General features: G+C 46.1%; 1 protein-coding gene across 5 annotated transcripts in view; it reads left to right on the top strand.

Annotated features, from left to right (window-relative positions):
• Positions 1–15,423, top strand: part of RASGEF1B (RasGEF domain family member 1B) — a 374,925-nt gene extending 359,502 nt beyond the window's left edge. For all 5 annotated transcript variants that reach the window (XM_048847458.2, XM_048847463.2, XM_048847459.2 and 2 more), the window contains one exon: positions 14,303–15,423. The gene's annotated coding sequence lies outside the window, so the exon portion shown is untranslated. The remainder of the gene's footprint in view (positions 1–14,302) is intronic.
• The last annotated feature ends 3,028 nt before the right edge of the window (positions 15,424–18,451 follow it).

Raw genomic sequence — 18,451 nt, 5'->3', positions numbered from 1 at the left:
TGAGAGAGGGAGTTGGGTCCAGTGGTTAGAGTGTCAGCCTAGGTTTGGTAGACAAGGGTTCAAACTCCTGCGGTTTCTTGGCCAAGATCTGGGTTCAATTCCCTGCTCTGCCGACGACTTCCTGTTTGGCCTCGGGCAGGTCCCTTAGTGTCTCTCGGCCTCGGTTCCCCACGTGTCAGTTGGCTACAATCCCAGTAAAACACTGCATCCTCCAATCTCTTGGAGGTTTATAGGAAGAAAGATTCTCTAGAGGCAGGTTATCCCACTGTTGCAGTGTTTCTATTCAGATTCTTCACCTTCCTCTGAAGCATCTGGTACCAACTGCTGTTGGGTGCAGGCTGCTCGGCTGGATGTACCACCAGTCAGATCCAGTACGGCAATTCCTCTAACTAGTACTGGAGTGACACAAGGCAAAGCTGAGGGTCATTCATGTCCTAACCCTGGGGTACTAAACCTGAGGCTCTTGAGTCACGTGTGGCTAGCCCTGTATGTGGCTCTCTTGGAGGGCCTGAGTGAGGCATTGCTTGAAATCCAGACATTAATACCATGGAGGGAGGGAGAGGGCAAGACGTGGCCGTTTAGAACAAAGCGACATGGGCCCATGTAGCAGAACAGGCTGCTCGGTCTCAGGCCCTGAGCTCACAGCCGTTAATTGCAGCAGTGTTGTGAAGAGAGAAACAGCAGTGAAATCAGAACAGCCTCTCTTCCCATCTAGCTAGGTACAAGTCCTTCCTGCATGCTCATTGATTGATCTGAGCTCCCAGACCACGCACAGGGAAGGTCAGCAGCGTATGGGGAGGTCCTTTATTAGCAGGGTGGTGAGGCTCACTTGCTCAGCCCCTGCCACTCTTGAATGGATCTGTGCCATAGAGATTGGAATAGCAGATTTTTGCCCAGGGACTAGATTTAGTCAGAATGGCATCGTTGGCCCTGAACCCCCAAGGGCCAGTACACCCTATTGCAGCCTGACTTGGATCTCTCTGGCACCGGTGTCAACCAGGAGCAACTCCGTCAAAGCATATAGCTATGCTGGTGTGAGAGGAGAATCAGACCCCACTGTCCCATGCAAAGCTGAGAGGCTTATGAAGACAGATGGGTTATATCTGTACTTGTGCTGGTAGCAAGCTAAACTATATGACCCTTCAGGTTTGTGTGGGTTCTGGCTCATATTCTAGCCCTTGATTTAGCTGTTCTGATGAATGTAACCATCATTAGTTACTGGAATTTCTTGCCTGGGGTAAGCAGAACTCTGCAAGGCTGGAATACATCTTTCGGACTCTTTGTGAGCCTGTGAGATGAGAACATGCTGCCTCAGCGACTGGAGGTTGACAGCCACACCGCTAGCCCGCCACTTGAGAATTGCTCGTTAATAAATAATGGCAAACAGATTATTGCTGCATGCTGAATCCACTGGATGGCTGAAGGTGTAAAGTGAAATCGTTGGACTCTATGGCAGTGGGGTGTATGCCCTGATTTAACAATAGGACAAAGAGAAATATGACGCATCAGAAGGCCGTTCTCCGGGTCTTCACTGAAAACGTTAAACGAGAGCAAGCAGTTGTGAAAAGTAGTGCAATGGAAGAGGAGAGTGATGCAATGATGTGAATTGCAATTATGGTTCTAGAGAGGCTCTCCTGTGCAAGGGATCCACTGCATATACGCAGATATATTTATTTGATACCAGTGGGGGATGGGTATAGACTTGTGTGTAGACTTCAAATTATATAGAGTATTATAAACCACAGGAGCGGCTCCTGCTCTACATACACCTGCTGTGAGTTAATAGGAGATGACAAGGGAATGCTGGTCCTTGTTTGTAACACTTTCACTCGCTGATGAGACAGGACCTGCAGAGCCATCGGGCTGAACACACGCACAGGAAGCCAACTGTCAGGGAGATATAAAAGTTGCATTGGCCACATGGGAACAGGGCAAGCAAAGGTGAAAAGCAGAAAACGTAACTGACAGATCTCTCTATATGTGTATTGACAGAAGGGGAAATCCCTCTTTGTTGGCTGGAGATGTTAGCTTCTGATACCTCAGTACCTGTCACTTCACTTTAATTTTCAGCTGCGTGAGCAGGAACTGCTGGTGGATCTCCAAGCTCTGCATTGCCCTGGAGTTGTGGCAGTGTTGTCACAGGGACCCATCCTGGCAACTGTGCTCTGGGTTGGTCATACAGATTCGCAGTTGGTCACCTAAACTCAGGTGTAGGGTTACTTCTTTACCGTCCGGTTCGGTGATGTCTGCACTCTCTCTGCGATCAGTTTCCTCCCCTCTGATTCCTTTTGTTTTCCTCCTGCTGCTGGTCCCAGCTGTTTCACTACTTTATGCTGATCATTCGTTCTGAGTGGATAAAAGATCTCTCAAGATCTCGTGTTCATCTGCCATTATTCTTTTTGCTGAGTCACATCGACTCTTACAAGAGACTAGCTCCCAAATCTCCTGTAAAATGAGTAATCTCAGTGGATCCTCCAAATTTGTTGCACTCTGAGTGGAAGTGAAGAGTAGGGATGAATATGCAGACTCCATAACATTAGCTTGAGATGCTGGATGGAATTTCTTTGCAATAAGACTTGAAACTGTCACAGAAACTTCTGGTGCAGGCGGGGCAAGGCTGTGCTTGCTATAAAAAGCTCTTATTTGCTCTGAACCTTTGAACGGAGCTTCTCTGAATATCCAGTAGTTGTTTTCCTCCACCCTCATTAGCTCCAATGTCTCACTCCCTCTACTGATGTAAAAGTTTAGAAGCATAGAACAAGTTTTGAAAATTTAGGTAGGGTTCTGAATTGGAACTATGGATCCAAATATGACGTTTCCCTCCACCTCACCTTCCTACCTCCCAGACTTTGGGGAAATTTGAATCTGAGTCTGAATCCAGACTTTCGAGCTTGACTCCATCTCTAGCATCAAATAAGAACAACTTAGAACCACAGCCAAAGTCTGAAATTGATTTTTTTTCTTGGATGTCCAAAAATTTGAGTAAACTTAAAAACATACTCCTTGTACTTGCTGGTCCCAAAAAGAATCAAAGAGCCAAAATGCCACAAGAACAACTTTTCTGGTGGTGTTTACAGCACAACCAGAAGCAGGTAACACTTGTAATCCCCTGAAGGGTTTTTGTGAGGCCCCTTGTCCAATTTTGCAGACCCAACAGCTTCTGATGCTGAATAGAAAGATTCAGATTAGGATCTGAATTTCTGAGGGCTGAGCTGAATCTGGGAACTGTTTAAAGTCCATCACTGGTGCTGAGGGGGCTGTGGTTTTGGTTGGCTTTGCACATGTTAATTCTGAAGAGCCCTATAATATAGTCATCTCTTGATTTGATTTTTTTTATAGTGTGTTCACATGACTTCATGGTTGATCAGAGAATGGTTTATTTCTCCTTCTAACAGCTGTGGAGTTTAACTGTAAATCTGTGAGTCTGAAATCTTTGGCCAGTTTTCTTCATATTTATCGGCACACAAGCACTTTTGGCCTTTGATCAAGATTAGATTGATTAAAAGATGTCCGTATTTATGACACTTCTGCATGTAATGTTGTCACTTATTGGGAATGGCCAGAACTACCAAAGTGTTGATTCATTACAAAGCCCAACATCGGACACGCACACAATGTCTTTTGTAACATTTCATGACTGGTTGGACATTATTAAAGGTAGTTTCTAGTCTTTTTAAAAAAGGATGAAATGCCCCAGGGAAAATGGCATTTTCCCACATGTTTGGGGGAAGGTAGCTAGGTAACACCTTCTTCTGATGTGCCTGTGACCATTGATAGTACATGCTGATCTAATCATGACTGTAAAATTCCTATGACATTTATTAAATGGTTAATATGTTGTTATAACTGGAATTTTAACAGAAAGGGCGACCACAATATCTTTACAAGGGGTAGCTGATTTGTCAAATCAATTAAATCAAACTTTACAACATGAGTTTTAAAGGGGCAGAGTGACAAGTGGCCAGAGCACTGATTCCTGACTCTGCAAGTGATTTATTATTTGACCTTCGGTAAGTCACTTAGGATCCCACCCTGCAAAGACTTACCCACATGCTTAACTTTATGCAGTGTGCTTATGCCCATTGATGTCAGTGGGGCTACTAAAAGTGCATAAAGCTAAACATATCCACGAGTCATTGCAGGATCATGGTCTGTGCCTCAGTTTCCCCATCTTTAAAAAGAGTGTGTGGAGGACAATAATACTTTTCTCATGGGATGGTGGTGAGGTTTAAGTAACTAATTGTAAAACACACTGAGATGATCATATTACGTGCACTCAAGGTACTAATACAAATAATAATCTTAAATGAGCATTGAGAAGTCCAAGATACTTAATTCCCAAAAGTTTGTGAGGTAGGAGGCTTGAGTACTTCCGCCTCCACTCCTGCCCTTTACTTTGTAATATTTTTCTGTGTTTTGAATTTAGTAACTCCTTATGGGCTCATACAGACAAAAATCACTCTTCCGTTTCTGCTGTTTCTATTCCAGAATAGAATCCTGAACACACCTTCCTGCCTACCCCACAATAACACCTGCTTATTATTTGGGAATTTGCAAGTTGAAGAAGAGGTCACTCTCTCTTATAAAGGGCACCTTACTCTTTAGTGCTTCATTGTGGCCTTGATCTTGCAATGAGCTTAATGCAGGCAGACCCCTGTGCCTGTACAGACCTTCAATGAAATCAGTGGGGCCTCACCTGCCTGGAGCTTGCTGCAGAACCAGGGCCTTAGATGGAACAGTTTATTCTTTGCTCTGCTCTCCTCCTTTGCCATCTGGCTCTTTAGATGAGTCTGACCGTGGACGCTGGGCAACCGGGTTGGGTGTGCAGTTCTCCCTTTGGTGAGAGCATCTGAGTTCTAAAAGCAGCTGCGTTAACTTGTAAGTGCATTAGTGGCGTATCTCTAAAGCTTTTCTCATTAGTGACCAATTAGGCAAGCCCTGATATTTTCCTAGTGCGCATTTTGGGGGAGGAGGGGCATAAACTCCTTGCAAGGGACTGATGTGTTCTTTTTTGTTTTTGTTTTTAAGAAACCTCAGGTGAGCTTTGCCTTTCTCCTGCCTCTGCTTCCATTCCCCTGTCCCCTCTGTAGTTCCTTCCCAACCGTACCTGCCAGGGCTCTCCCCGAAGTGTTTATGTTGCACCTGCAAATGAGAATTTGATAAGAAATTCTTGCAGTGATAAAAAAAAAATGCTCCCAGGTCAAAGCTGCAGTGGTAAAATTAATTGTTCAGAGACCATGTGTCTCAAGCCATCTATAAAAGCAGTATAAGTTACTGCTTGCAATACCACCTGTGTGATGCAGCTGTCTCAGCCACTTTCCTGGCAGAAAAAAAATGATCTTTAGGAGAGGTTTTATTTGGGTTCAAGCCATGCTCTCTGGAGGTTTTGTTTTTCAGCTAATTGAAAACATCTACAGTACTCCTGCCAAAGAGATGCTAGCGTGAGCCAACCTGGGTAAGAGGGCCCCTCGCCTCAAAACTATGAATCACTGATGATTGCGTCTCAAATCGAGACCTGAATATAAGGTTCTGCTTATCAAATGAAAATAGTAGCAAACAGCAGGATCAGAGGGGTGACAGCTTCTTGAGCTTGATCCAAAGAATTGTCAGTACATTCTTGTTCCTAAAATTATTTTCTGAAACAAGAAGAAACTTGGCTGATTTCAACTACATCCAGAAAGGCATCTGTTTCCATAGATGCCATATTGGCCCTCTCCCGCAGCCCTTAATTACACGAATAGGCTCAATGACTTCAGTGGGGCTACTCACTTGAGTAAGGGGTTGGAGTATTGGGCCTAAGTGCTTTATGAAGCAGAGATTTGGTTATATTTGTAAATTGTTTCATCATCATTAACCATTTTATTTAAAAGGGCGGATGGTCTGATGGTAAAGCCCTGGTCTGGGACTCGGGAGGTCAGTTTATGATTCTGTAAGACTTCATGTGTGACTTTGGGCAAGTCACTTAATTCCTCTGTGTTTCAGTCACTCATTTCCATTTTACAAGTAATATTTCTGCTCTCCAAGGCAGGGGTTGTCTTTTACCATGTGTATGTACGATGCCTAGAGCAATGCACCTTCGGTCTCAGGTTGGTGTTGCAAAACCAAAATGTAATAAATAACCTAAAATACAAAACCCGAATGTAATCAATATACAAAACTCAGAGCAAATGTTAAAAAGCCAGAGTGAGCAAAGCTTCAGCCCCTTGCAGCGCTTTCTGGCTGTGTCTGGTAAGGGCAATGTGCACTTTTTTCTTTCTCCAAATTTCTGATCCAGTTGCCCTTTCGTCTATGGGAAAACAAAACAATCCCTCAGACACACACACGTCATTTCTTTCTTTCAGAAGGCACACCAGAGAAGGCATACCAACATTTCTTTCTTTCAGAAGGCATACCAACAATGACGGGGCTGGAGGTGGGCAAGGATGGGACTTCAACATGGGCAACATTTTCAAAAGTGCTTGAGTGTCTTAGAGCCTACAGTCGGGTTTAGAATGGATTTATAAAGTTAGGCGCCTAACTCCCAAGTCACTTTTGCTCTTGTAAAACCCATGAGGCAACTATCTGAACCTTTAGGTGCCTGCACACCTTTGTATACCTGGCTCTAGGTTCTACTTCTAAGGCCTGGTCTCCACTAGAAAATTAAGTCAATTTAACTACATTAGTTAGGGGTGTGAAAAATCCAAAGTCCCCATGTAGACAGTGCCAGGACGACAGAAGAATTCTTCCATTGACCTAGTTACCGCCTCTCGGGGAGGTAGATTACCTATGCCGACGGGAGGGAGTCTCTACACTGAATCACTACAGCTGCGCACTGTGCTGTGGTAACATTTTAAGTGTAGTAAGCACTTTTGAAAATATTACCCCAATCTTTAAATAACGTTCCTGTATTCATTACCCATCAGATTGGAAAGCCAGAGTTTTCTATTCTGTGGGGTGATTAGAGCAGAGGGAAACACTTTCAGCAAATAGTAATTTCGCTAAAAAATACTCTTCCTGAGGCACCAAAAGTAACTCATGAGTTCAGGTCTTATTCAGCAAATCGTTTTGGCTGGGGGGCAGGGTGAGGGGAAAAATTCTGAAATGTCAATGTTTTGTGTCACATTTTTGAAACAATGTTTTGACATATTCTGTTTCAAAATGACACGTTCGAAACAAAGTGTTGTTTCCCATCAACATTTCCTCGAGGAAAGGTGTTCAGAATGTTTCGTTTGACTCAAACAAAATGTTTCCTGTTTATTGTTTGACAGGAGAATCTGAAAAGATTCAAAACAAGCCTATTCTCTCCCCCCGCCCCGTATATATGGTTTCAGTTCTGCCACTAAACTGAAAAAAATCCATTATTTGCTCAGCTGTAGGAGCTTTAGTCCCGCTTTATATCACTAGCGAAGTGTGTTACTGGCCATTATCAGAATTTGTAATGATGAATTTCAAGAATGTGGCAAGGGGAATCCAGCTACTGAATCTGATCGGCATAGAGGTGGTGGTCTCCTTTAACCCTTTGGTTCACTCAGCAGGAGAATAATCAAATATGTGTAACTGCACAGACCCTTTATGGCTTCACCTTGCTGTGGGTTTTCCGTTTCTGCTGCTGGTTTTCTGTTTTTTTTTCCCCTGAAATCCATTGTCTAGTCTAGTTTGCCTTGCGGAGTTTTCTCTCACAGGCTTGGTTTAAAGGGGAAAATGCAGTATATGGCCACCGAGCTGTGACAAGATCACTGGATTCTGCAGGCATCCGTAGATCACGGAGATGTAGGACTGCACAGACATGGCACATGCCTGGTCCAAAGCTGTTCAGACGTTGCAGAGAAATGAGACAGAATTAACTGAAATCTGCTCTAACAATCTTCCTCACAGGTGTGTCAAGAGGGGGAAATTCTCTTTACTGTTTGTAAACTGTTTTTTTTTTTTAATCCTCAGATGAAAGCTTCTCAGCTAGTGTAAATCAGCATAGCTTCTTTGAAGTCAATGGAGCTATGCCAATTTATATCTGCTGAGAATCTGGCCCAGACTGCCTGTGGGCCCATGTGAAAGGCAGCATTTCATAGTGAGGTCGAACTATAATAGAGCGGGTTCTGCTGTTTACTATGAATAATGCAGTATTACCAAACACAAGCATTCAAAAATCATTAGTCAGCCCTCCCCCACCCCCAAAAACCCATGATACTGGCTTAAAAAAACATGAGATTTTAAAAAATAATACAGTTGGGGTCGTTTTTACTTGCCTTCTGGTTTTTGAGCCAGTCGAGGCATGTTTTCAAGATTTTTCTCTGTAGCTATGAGGTCTAAAAATGTACTTTTAAAATGAAAACACAGATTCTCAGGTAATCACAGAATTCCAGGAGCAGGTGTATTAAGAGTTGTCAGTACTGATAATGCTAGTTACCGGTTACCCCTTTTTGAACGAATGAATCCTTCACAAACTGACCCTAAATCACTGAATAGTGTTTTCAGAATAGATCTTTGCTTTGGCATTGTTTGAAAACCATTCCCTTTGACTCTTTGCCATTTCATATTCCTGCTATGTGGGTGATCACCTTCGCCGCATGGTATTGTTTCTGTTCCCTGGCTGGTCAATCTCTCGTTAACAAGTTTTCTTCATCCAGTGATGAATAACAAACCGAACACTTCCCAGAGGAATTCTCTCTCACAAGCCATTTCTGCTAAAAAGGATAAAACTTTCAGGATTCATGAAAATTGATAGGAGTTCTCAGGCATCCAAATACTTCCCAAAGCAGGATTTCACAATTTATAGGAACTGGCACTGTGCATTTTTATGAGTGAAAATGTACATTATTGTTGTTTATGTGTAATGCAGTAGCTGCCGGAGGTCTCCCACCATCAGGGATCAGGGTCCCATTAGTGGTAGACACTACACACACACAGAAGAGGAACATGGTCCCTGACCTCAAAGAATGTATAGGCTTGAATAAGGTTTATTACTGTTAATCCAGTTCTAATTGAATTATAACCCAACTCCAAAATATAACACATCAAATACACAGAGGAGTGCATGCCACAATCATGTCCTACGGAAAGAAACTTTGGGCCTCTTGTCAGGGACACAGGTTGGATATTTGTCACTGCAGCTAGTTGCTGTGAAAGGTTGTAGTGAAACTGTTACAGTCTGGCTGATGGACATTTAAAAGACAGAATGAGTTGGGTTTTTACTGTCACTGAAATGTTTGTGCGCGCGCCCACGCAGTCCTGGGAGACAGATTTTAAAACTGTCCCACAATAGTGAGGGAGCCTCCCTCCAAGTGAGCATGACTTGGCAGGTTTTTTGCATGTTAGTCCCCTGACTCTTTAAAATAAGCCCCAGGGTCTTTTTTTTTTTTTTTTAATGGTTAAGAAGTTTGGACTGACTCTAAAACTTTGCATGGGAGGTATTTGATGTCTTGTGTTAGTATTTGTCTTGCCCCATTCCCTCTGTATGTTCTTCTGTGTGGGCCCCTATTCTTGGTAGAACCTCCCTGAGTGCCTCTGCAAGGCTTTACTCTGCCCATATTTAAGAGTCTTATCTGCCATGTTGCATATAGTAGACTTCTCACCCACTCAGGATCCAAAGAGGTTTTTTTTCTATTATCAGGCTCATTCTTTCTCACCTATGCACCTGCACGTTGCATAATTAGGAGGGCCTCATGGGTCATCTTTTGTATGTGTCACAATCAATATCTAGATTGTTGAGCCCACTAACTGCTGCTTCGTCAAGGGTAGCTAGAGCTTGCAGTCCATTCTCCAATCTTCTAATTGTACCTCCTCCTCCACATGTTTTGGCTGTCTGCATCACTGCCCTGCAGTCACACCGTGAAGGTTGGACTATGCCAAATTTCTGCATTGTGGCAGCCGCTTCGGCTGTTTCAGTTAGCAGCCTGGTAAGCCCAGTCCAGGATCTGTGTCCCAAGTTGCAAACAGGTGGATGTAAAATAGGGCTTCTGAAATTCAGCCTGCTTGTCTTATTACCCCATCACGCCATAATCCCTAAAACTTCATGGGAAACTATGACTGATGAAAACAACCACAGCATGCAAGGCATACACTGGTTCCAAAAGGTGCAAGCAGGCAACACACATTTCCTACAAGAAGATCTGCCCACCTCCAGAAGAGACCACCTACAGCTGTGGTTTCTCAGATGAACAATGGCACGTCAGGGCTGACAGCCGTGCCCTCACATGGCAGAAACTCTGGGATAGGCCTTGTGGTTAAACCATGTGGCCGGAGTCAGGAGATCTGGATTCTGTTCCTGGCCAGGCCACAGACTTCTTTTGTCACCCTGTGTAGGATTCATACAAGGTTTATGCGCTTGGCAACATTCAGGGCACACCCGGAGTGTTGTGCTGGACCTGTGCACACACAGCTCCTTTCAAGGGCATCAACCTTGGAATCTCGCCCAGATGACATGAACCGTGGGAAGCCTCCCAGGACTGGGCTCAAGGCCCGAGAGCAAGGAATGCGGTAGATAGAAACTGGTAATAAGAATGTTAAACAAAGCCAGTGTATTCCTTTTATCTGTTGGAGAATGTAATGCGCGGGGGGAGAGAAAGAATAAAGGGGGAAGGTGGAAAGCTGACAGGCAGAAGCCCGTTAGCAGACCAGCTGCTTGCTTGCTTAAAGCTCTGTGCTGTCTTGTCATTGAACCGCCACAACTGGCGCCAAACGTGGGGCCCTCAGCACTCACCTCGCCTGGCAAGGGTTTCAGACGCGTCACTCATCCGCTTCATGGATCCCGGTGAGTATTTTTCATTGTGGTAAGTATGGGAAGCTCCCTCTCTGCTTTGCAAGTGCAACACCACAATGAGCTACAGTATTTGCTGCGTAAGGCTCAGCACGACTGCCCCACTCGAGAACTCACTCTCCTGCTACAGGAGGTGAGTGCCCAATGCCCGTGGTACCCTGAAGCTGGAACCCTTAAGCTAGCGGACTGGGAGCGGTTGGGCCAGACATTGCACAAAGAGCCTCGGGCGCCTGTGCAGGCTCTACATGCCTGGCACCTCTGCCGCGATGCAATACAGCGTGTCGCCTCGGACAGGCCCTCCCTCGCGAGGCTGGTGATCTCGCCACTCCCGTCCGCTCCTGTAGCCATCCCCCCTCCTGGCGATGCGACACAGCGTGTCGCCTCGGAAAGGCCCTCTCCCGCGCCAACAGAGGGGCTGCCGATCCCACCACCCCCGTCCGCTCCTGCAACCATCCCTCCCCCTGCTTCGCCCCCAGTGCCTCTATTACCACCGCCTCCCTGGCCTTCCCCACCGGAGCCGGTGTGTGATCACCATCCCACCGTGGTGCCCCATGTTCCGGGGCCCCCCGGAGGGTCGTCTGCGTCTGCTCAGCGGCTTTCGCTGGTGCAACAAATGGTTCACGCAGCGAAGACTCGCTCAGATCTTACAGCAGAGGAGCTGGCTGATCTGGTCTCAGTTTGTCCGGTGACCTGGCAGGATGATGGCCAGGGCAACCAGGTTGCAAACTGGGTCAGTTTGCCCTACTCGGTGATCAGAGACGTAAAGAAAGCGATTCGCGAGTTCGGCCTCACTAGCACGTATGTACGTGGTCTCATTGAAGGGCTAGGTACTGGGTACACCCTGATCCCTGAAGATTGGAAGGCGCTGTTGCGCATGATGCTGACGCCCAGTCAGTATGTTATTTGGCTTAGTGAGTATCGGCAGATGGCGGAACGCCAAGCCCAGGTATATAGAGAGCAAGGTGTCATTTATGAGCACTTGGCAGGGGAGGGCCCATTTGCTACCATTCAGATGCAGTCTCAACTCCTTCAGGCCGTCTTCCCCATTATTTCCACCTGCGCCCAGCATGCTTTCCGGAAGGTCCCGGATCCAGGCAAGCCTACCAAAAGCTTTGCCAGTATCTGTCAGGGTGCATCAGAGTCCTTTATGGATTTTACCAACAGATTGCAGGAGGCTATCCTCCGACAGGTGGATAACCCTGCGGCAGCTCAGGAGATCCTGTTAAAAATGGCGGTTGAAAATGCGAACGAGGATTGCTGCCGTGCTCTCCAGGCTGCACAAGCCTCTGGAATTCTAGTGCTGTCAGACATGCTGCGGGCGTGCCAAAACATCGGAACTCAAGCACATAAAGCTGGAGTTCTGGCTGCCGCCCTGCGGAAAAGCAGGAAGGAGGGGAAGCGTTGTTACCACTGTGGAAAGGAGGGTCACTTTCAGTGGGAGTGCCGCTCATCGACGGCGCCCGCCCCTCAAAGAAGTGCCCCAAGTGTGGGAAGGGTTATCACTGGGCTAATCAGTGTCGTAGGGGGTCGGGAAACCGCGCGACGGGTCCACCCCGAACCCAGGGCCAAACGGGGGTGTTTCCCACTCAAACAACCGTTCCTCTGTCTTAAAATCCATAGACTCTATGAGGGCAGCGACTGCTGGAAGTGCAGGGCTTGATTTGATCGTGCAGGAGGACACTGACTTTCGGCTGCCAGGGGAGGTCTGCGCCATACCTACGCAGGTGACGGGACCTCTCCCTGCCGGCTTTGTGGATCTCATTCTCCCTCGCTCACATGCTGGGAAACAGGGCTTTTTTGTCATTCCAGGGGTCATTGATGCCGATTACACCGGCATTATTAAGGTTCAGGTGTGGACTCATCTGCCACAGTTGCTCCCGCATGGACGGTCAACTGCACAATTGATTTTAGTCCCCTATCAGGTGCCAGCTGCCGAGGATTGAACTCGGGGCGGAGGCAGCTTTGGATCAACGTTGTCTCACTCGTCGTCTCACAGCACGTCCTCTCCACTTGTTGCTCTGACAATGTCAGTCCGCCCCTTGAAACCTCAGTTAACACTTCTCTTAAATAATGTTCCTTTTACAGGGCTGGTGGACACTGGAGCTGACGTTACGGTGATTCGTGATCCGGAGTGGCCGGTCGGTTGGCCAATAGTTCCTTCTAAAGAGTTGTGGGGGATCGGGGGTAGCAAACCCGGGCACCAAAGTTTGTCTTGGGTCACGGTCTCTAAACCAGGAGGCCGTGCCCTTGCTACAATCCACCCTTTTGTGCTCTCTGTCCACCTCAATATTTGGGGCCGTGATTTACTTACAAAGCTGGACACCACCCTCGATACTAATATATAATGGCCCGAAATCCTCCCTCACCCACCTTGCCATCTGCATTACCATTAGTATGGCAATCCTTAGAGCCCGTATGGATTGACCAGTGGCCCCTTCCCCTAGAAAAGCTGAAAGCGCTTCATTCACTTGTACAATAATATTTGCATGCACAGCGCTTGGAGAGCTTTACTAGTCCTTGGAACTAGCTGCTGTTATTTTGGCCTTTTAACTTTTTGCTGATTGTCCCTTTAGTTTGATCATGGACACGCATTATGTTTATCAGGTAATTGATCATTTACCCCTTGCCCTTATTACCCCTCAGGTCGATGCGGTCCTCCTCCGTCTGTTTTTGTCCTTACAGTATCTCCTCACCACTCGTAATTTCCCTTATTTTGTTGCTCATATTCGCAGTCATACCCCTCTGCCTGGGCTACTTACTGAAGGCAATGCGCGCGCCGATCGCGCGTTGCGTGGTCAGGTAAATTCCCTTTTTTCTAACCCCATTGAAAGCCATGCCTTTTTTCATCAGTCTGCCTCTGTTTTGGCCCGACAGTTTCATATTCCTGCTGATCATGCACATTCTATTGTTCATTCCTGCCCCCACCGTGCCGCTGCTACCTCTACCTTTTCTTATGCCGTTAACCCCAGAAGTACCACAGCGAATCAGCTGTGGCAAATGGATGTCACTCATGTGCCACAATTCCGCCCCTATTTGTTTTTACATGTTTCCATTGATACCTATTCAGGATTCCTCTGGGCGACCCCACAGTGTGGGGAAGCCACTCCCAAAGTTGTTCACCATTTGCTAGCCTGTTTTGCTGTTATGGGTCACCCGAGCCAGTAAAAATAGATAATGCCCCAGCCTATTGCTCCACAGCCCTCTCCATCTTTTGTGCCCAATGGGACGTCTGTCTCAAACACAGGATCCCTTATAATTCCACAGGCCAAGCTATTGTTGAACGTGCAAATTGCACACTAAAAACCTTGCTCGACAAACAATTAAAACAAGGGGAGCTGCGTCTCCGAACCTTAGGAGACATTCAGCAACAATTGCATATCCTTTTGTTCACTTTAAATAATTTAACGCTGAATGCAGATCAGCAGCCCCCCACGGATCGGCATTTTCACAAATCCGAGGTACTGGAAAGACCGCGTGTCTATTACCGTCAGCTGCCCGATCCGCAATGGTTGGGCCCAGTGCCTCTAATTACTTGGGGTCGGGGATATGCTGCTGTGTCTCTCCCTGCAGGACCGTTGTGGGTTCCGGCCCAGTGTGTGCGACCGGCACTGAAGCAGCATGGCATGGCACCAGGGGCTGTCAAACCCCATACCGGAGTTTCAGCTGACCTTGGAGGAGAATGCGGTGCCTCCCGGGTCGACAACGGCGGGACGGAAACGGAGGAGGCGTAGCGTCCCAAGCCAGCCCGTGACATGGGGAGCAGTAAAAGCATTGGTCGCCGCGGCTCAACGAAGACTGGCAGCAAACCAACAGCCAGAGACTTCTGAGACTTTGTTTGTGGCAATTCTTGCCCAAATTACTGCTAATTCTGTATTGATTGTATGCCTTTTGTGTCTGCTATTTCCTGTAGAGGTTGCCTCGGGAGCGCTTTCTCCGTTATGAGCCCGAAAGATATATAACCTATGGGAAAGATTGGCTTCAATAGCAAATGTTACCCACTTTTGTTTATTTGATTTTGTAGCAGCTGAAGAATTGTTAGGTACGTGCCTTAATCCAGTATGTCATCACCCTGAGGAAACTGGAAATGAGATGATGCTCGCTGCTTACGCGAACCTCTCTTCCCAGTACTCTAGCATGGCTAATTGGGGCCTGGCCAATTACACTTTACCTTCTTGAGCTTATTTTTTGCTGTTGCTGTGTGCAATGTATTTCCTTTTTGTTAAGGCTTTGTCGAGAACCGCCCTGGCAGGCTCCACGAGTTATGACCTTGTCTGTCCGGGAGTTAATTGGCTTGCAAAAGCAAATTGATGGCTACCATGAGATGGCCGAGCACAAATAAACAAAAAAGGAGGGGATATAGGATTCATACAAGGTTTATGCGCTTGGCAACATTCAGGGCACACCCGGAGTGTTGTGCTGGACCTGTGCACACACAGCTCCTTTCAAGGGCATCAACCTTGGAATCTCGCCCAGATGACATGAACCGTGGGAAGCCTCCCAGGACTGGGCTCAAGGCCTGAGAGCAAGGAATGCGGTAGATAGAAACTGGTAAATAAGAATGTTAAACAAAGCCAGTGTATTCCTTTTATCTGTTGGAGAATGTAATGCGCGGGGAGAGAAAGAATAAAGGGGGAAGGTGGAAAGCTGACAGGCAGAAGCCTGTTAGCAGACCAGCCGCTTGCTTGCTAAAAGCTCTGTGCTGTCTTGTCATTGAACCGCCACAACCCTGGGCCAACCCACCTGCACTGGGCTACCATGGTCTCTGGCATAGTTGCAGGCTTCCATGCTCTATTCTGTTGTTCTGTGCATACTAGCAATAGTTCCTTAATTATGCTAAAGGACTGTAGCACAGTGTAGGTTATGTGTTATAGACAAATAATAACATAAGGGAAGCTTCATGTCCGCTCAGGAGGCATGTTTCGCACTCGTGCTGCAGAGTTCTGAATGAATAATGAAATTCCATACCAGCCTGTTGTCAGATACCATAGTGATGGATGGGTACATTACAGACAGATTAACAACTAGCTTCCTAAACATAATAGGCCTGAACTACCGCTCTTAAGAATTTAAAAACAAGCCCCATTGATTTTGTACTTGGGCCTTTCATTTATTTTTTTAGGCTGGGACTTTCATAAGTGTCTTAGGGAGTTGGGTGCCTGAATCCCATTGAATCTTGTCCATCTCTTGAAGCGGAGGGGTGGAGCCAAGGTTCTCCCTGCCCCTCCCTATATAACCCCAACCTCCTTGTTCTGGAGAGGGTGTCAACAAGGGAGCAACCTCACTTATTCCTGGGTGCCTGGACCAAAAGTCCCATTATCCTATGCAGAGATGAAACGGGAGGTTATTCCCTTGTGCAGGCAGGTACTTCCCTGTCTTGGTTGAATCCTATTTGTGAGGCTCTGAGTTGCCTCTTTCCTTTACTTAGTAGCCTTGGACTACCTTATCCTTTGATACATTCCACAGTCCATTCTATTGTTATGCCAGTGGTGATTATAAAAATGATAAACCAAATGTAGGTAATCTGTTAAAATGAGGCACTTGAACCCTACTTCCTAGACTGATGGACTGTTCCATGCTTGAGTTAAGCTCATCTCCCACTGCATGGAATTAAAGTTCTACTTCCACGAATACTCTCAGAGAATATACACACATATATAAAACAATAAATCTAATTTAGCATTTTTATTATGGCCCTGAAGAGAGATTTGAAGGCCCCCTCATTCTCACTGATTTCTTTTTTACAGCTTCGATAATCAGTGAAAGAAGTTGTTTTTTTTCTTTTTTTTCTTTTTGTCTAGCTCCCCAAAGTGCCTGCAGTAACATAGCCCGTCCATAAATCTATGGCATTGCCTGCCAGGCCTCAAACCCAAACCAAACTACCTCTTTTACGGTAATATATGAGGGTCCTAGGCAGGGATGTTCCCAACGTCCGCTAAATTAAAAGTCATTGGAGCAGGTATGTTTAAACAACAGATTTACAGCAAGCTTCAAATGAAACCAGGATCCCACACAGCTGTGCAACATCTGCACCCAATTTTCTCCTATCCAACGTATACTGAAGATAAACAGTCTCCCCCCCATCCCTCTCCGCCTTTCCACCACTGCGCACACAGAAATACACCAAGCTCTGTGGACTTTGGTCCTATGCTTACTGGAGTCAACGGCAAAGCTCCCATTGACTTTAATGGCTCCGAATCTATATGTGAGGATATGGAGAAAGGAACTCTGACCACAGCTTCTATTGCATCCTTAGCTTTTGTCCACTTCTCCCAGCTCAGATCTGCTTCACGGCGCTGGCCCAAGCGATCAATGCAGAGCTATTCAGAACCTCACAGTATTCGCCTGGATATAGAATAGCTGACACTAAGCTAATCTGTGTAACAGTGAGAGCAGAGAGTAGCTGTTATAGAACTGCTGTGCTCTATTATTACTCTTGTACTGAAGAATAACATAACTTGTTGCGATGACATACATAGGTGGTATAAGTTTGTTGAATTATCTCATGACTGATCCCAAGATATCATATTGTGAATGTCTCACAGTAACTGTTAAGAAAATGGGTTATATCTACAGATGGGCTGAAGCTAAAACACTAGCACAGAATATCACTTGCAAAAGAAGGATGGATGTGAATACAAATCCAGATCTGGAATTATGTTTTTCATAGCTTAGCCCCTCTCTTTGATGGGCCAAACCCAGAATTCAAACACCCTTGCAGTGGTAAGAGTAGATAGGAGCTAAAAATCCAGATCTGAATTTTACAGATTGAGCTCTCCATTAGTTATAACAAGATGTGGAACACTTCAGAAGTTAACTCCGATCACCAGGGTACATAGTCAGAGAGGCAATGGAGTTCCAAGGGGTGTAACTTGGGGCAAGGGAAGGGAAGGGAGTGAGACTGTATTTGTGACTATACTGTATTCTCAGACATTCCATTAAACTGGAGTTAAGGTTGACACTGTATCAGTAAAGGCAGGGAAACAAGAAAATTGTGGTTATCAAAAAACATTAGAAGGCCAGACAATTCAGGTCACTCTGTGCCAACTGACTTCCAACTGCAGTGTTTAATCAGCTCTAAAATGCAGTTGTAAACTTTTGATCCTGTGCACTGTTTCTCAACTAGATGAATTCAAGAAACCACAGCTTAATTCTCTCCCGCTTTCCAGTTAGGATGCAGCCAAAACGACAAGAGTTTTCTAACTCTTATAAATATCTACTTTCTACATTTGTAATAATTTGCAATCTGCTTGTCTTATTAAAATGTCAGTGTTGATGGAGCCAATTCTCCAAGGGCCGTAGACTCACGCTTGCCAATTCGCTCACTCCAATTCCATTGCTTGTGGATTTTGGAGGGGAGGGAAGTGTGGTGGGTAGGGGGAGTGGCAAAGTCGGGCTCTGGTGCATTCCTGCCTGTTTAGGCCACTCTGGCCATGTGAAGAAACTGGAAAACAGCCAGGTGAGAATTCTCCTGGCATGAGGAGCTTTTCAGCTGGTGCAGAGGCAGTGTACTCAGCCCCAGTAGAAGGGGCATGTCAGATGTGGAGACAGTGTGTGGCTAGCACGTGGTATACTCAGGCTATTTTTAGGGACCATTACCAACTGGTGGAGTTTAGAGCAGCTCAGGGTCTGCTCTAAAGTACACTGGGGCCAGGATTGATGCAGAACCAGCTTGAGAATCGGAGAGCTATAGCCTGCTCCCTGCTGCTCTCAGTGCAGCAG

The sequence above is a fragment of the Caretta caretta genome, chromosome 4 (genome assembly GCF_965140235.1).
Source record: "Caretta caretta isolate rCarCar2 chromosome 4, rCarCar1.hap1, whole genome shotgun sequence".
NCBI lineage: Eukaryota > Metazoa > Chordata > Testudines > Cheloniidae > Caretta > Caretta caretta.
Note: the sequence above shows the minus strand (reverse complement) of the source record. Positions and strands in the feature narration are given on the sequence as shown.